Source organism: Gorilla gorilla, chromosome 13, assembly GCF_029281585.2.
Source record: "Gorilla gorilla gorilla isolate KB3781 chromosome 13, NHGRI_mGorGor1-v2.1_pri, whole genome shotgun sequence".
Classification (NCBI taxonomy): Eukaryota; Metazoa; Chordata; class Mammalia; order Primates; family Hominidae; genus Gorilla; species Gorilla gorilla.
The window spans coordinates 50,401,744-50,404,629 of NC_073237.2; the positions used below are offsets into that span (position 1 = coordinate 50,401,744).

Below are 2,886 nucleotides of genomic sequence, written 5' to 3' on the forward strand. Positions count from 1 at the left end.
ACTTCCCTTTTTAAATCACAGAAGTAATGAATATTCTTGACAAAGTACAATATATTTCACTAAGAAGTAAAAGGGAAGTAAGTTTAATCAACCTGAAGCTACCACCCAGAGAAAATAATTTACTATATAACCTGCCAGAAAGTTTGTGCAAGTTTACCTATAAATATACTGAAAAGTGTCCATTTCCTCTGTGTGTGTATTTGTATCCTGAATTTTTCACTCATGTATCAGTAAATAAAAGTCTGCCTCATAATGGTGTCCTGGTATTCCATTGTGTGAGCGATTACAATTTATATAGTCATACTCCTGTTATTGGATGTTACATTGTTTCTAATTTTTCACTACTTTAAACACACTGTAACAAAAACAATGGAAGCATTTTGTTTTAAATATTTGGTGCTAATTATATAATGCATCTCTGGGAAAGGAGGATCCACTCAAGCTATTAAGAACTCCTGCTCTACTGGCGGGATTTGATGACAACATGTCTCACAGGAAGTTCTCTGCTCCCAGACAGGGGTCCCTGAGCTTCCTGCCTAGGAGGCACGGCAGCAGGCATTGTGGGAAGGTGAAGAGCTTCTCCAAGCATGACCCTTCCCAGTCAGTCCACTTCATGGCATTTCTGGTTTACAAGGCTGGCATGACCTACATTGTGTGGGAAGTCTGTAGGCCAGGATCCAAGGTGAACAAGAGGGAAGTAGAAGCTGGGCCATTGTGAAAATGCCACCCATGGTGGTTGTAGGAATTGTGGGCTATGTGGAAACTCCTTGAGGCCTCCAGACCTTTAAGACCACCTTTGCTGACCACATCCAGGATTAGTACAAGAGGTGCTTCTATAAGAACTGGTATAAATCTGAAAAGAAGGCCTTTACCGAGTACTGCAAGAAATGGCAGGATGAGGATGGTGAAAAGCAGCTGGAGAAGAACTTCAACAGCATAAAAAAGTACTGCCAAGTCATCTGCATCATTGCTCACACCCAGATGTGCCGGCTTCCTCTATGCCAGAAGGCACCTGCTGGAGATTCAGATAAATGGAAGCACTGTGACCGAGAAATGAGAGTAGTCCCAGAAGAGTCTAGAGCAGCAAGTACCTGTGAACCAAGTGTTTGGGCAGTATGCAATGATCAATGTCACTGGGGTGACCAAGGGCAAAGGCTACAAAGTGGTCACCAGTCATTGGCACACCAGCAAACTGTCCTGGAAGACCCACTAAGGGCTGCACAAGGTTGCCTGTGCTGGGGCATGACATCCTGTCCATGTTGTTTTCTCTGTGGTATGCACCAGGCAGAAAGGCTACTACCACTGCACTGAGATCAGCAAGAATATGGCAAACTGATTAAGAACAATGCATCCACTGATTATGATTTGTCTGACAAGAGCATCAATCCTCTGGATGGCTTTGTCTATGGTGAAGTGACCAATGAATTTGTCATGCTGAAAGGCTGTGTGGTGGGAACCAAGAAGTGAGTGCTCAGCCTCTGCAAGTCTTTGCTGATACAGAGCAGTGGCCTCTGGAGAACACTAACGCCACCTCCAAGTTGGCTATGGCGGCTTCCAGACCCTGGAGGAGAGGAAAGCATTCATGGGACCACTCATGAAAGATGGAACAGCAGAGGAAGAAGGAGCTTAATGTCAGGAACAGATGGTGCAGCCAGTGGGGTATCAATAGAAGTTATTTTTTCTACTGAAAAACAAAACAAAAACTCTGAATCATAAGGTTGGTTGATGTCGTTCATTTTACTTTGTGCTTTATAACTTCCATTTATAAAACAAAACAAAAAACAAATAAAAATACTCCAAAATTATAACAAACCACTCCCTATGTCTAGAACTGCAATATGAGTTTGAAGGTGGGCAAACCTATTCCCCAGCTACTCCCACCCCTAATTCTCCACCCCACATTCTCTTACACTATCTAGAATCATGTGGCCTTAATTTTTAATCATTTTTTTCTCCTTAAAAACGAAGAGATGAGAAAATTCAAAGCAGAGATTTGATATACAGGTACCTTGTTTTATTGCACTTCACTTTATTATATTTTACAGATATTGCATTTTTTACAAATTGAAGTTTGTGGCAACCCCGTGTCAAGCAAGTCTACTGTGTACCATTTTGCCAACAGCTTGAGCTCACTTCATGTCTCTGTGTCATATTTGGATAAACCTTGCAGTATTTCAAATTTATTATTATTATATCTGTTATGGTGATCTCTGATGTTACTATTATAATTCTTTTGGGGTACCACAAATCACACCTATATAAGATGGTGAGTTTAATTGATAAATATGTCTGTCCTGACTGCTCCACTGACTGGCAGCTCTCCATCTTTCTCCCTCTCCCTGGATTTTCATATTCCCTACAACATAAAATATTGAAATTAGGCCAATTAATAACACAACAATGGCCTCTAAGTGTTCAAGTGAAAGGAAGACTCACATCTCTCTCACTTTAAACCAAAGCTAAAAATGTTTAAGCTTAGTGAGGACAGCATGTTGAAAGCTGAGACAGGCAGAAAGCTAGGGTTTTTGTGCCAAAAAGTTAGCCAAACGGTGAATGCAAAGGAAAAATTCTTGAAGGAAATTAAAAATGCTACTCTAGTGAACACATGGATGATAAGAAAGCAAAACAGCCTTATTGCTGATATGGGGAGAGTTGTAGTGGCCTGGCTAGAAGATCAAACCAGCCACAACATTCCCTTAAACCAAAGCCTAATCCGGAGTAAGGCCCTAACTCTCCTCAATTCTATGAAGGCCAAGAGAGGTAAGGAAGCTGCAGAAGAAAAGTTTGAAGCTAACAGAAATTGGTGCAGGAGGTTTAAGGAAAGATACCATCTCCATAATAGGAAAGTACAAAGTGAAACAGCAAGTGTTGATGTAGAAACTGCAG

General features: G+C 41.2%; 1 pseudogene; it reads left to right on the forward strand.

The window, feature by feature from the left end:
- The first annotated feature begins 484 nt into the window (after positions 1–484).
- LOC101145462 (large ribosomal subunit protein uL3-like) lies at positions 485–1,630 on the forward strand (annotated as a pseudogene).
- The last annotated feature ends 1,256 nt before the right edge of the window (positions 1,631–2,886 follow it).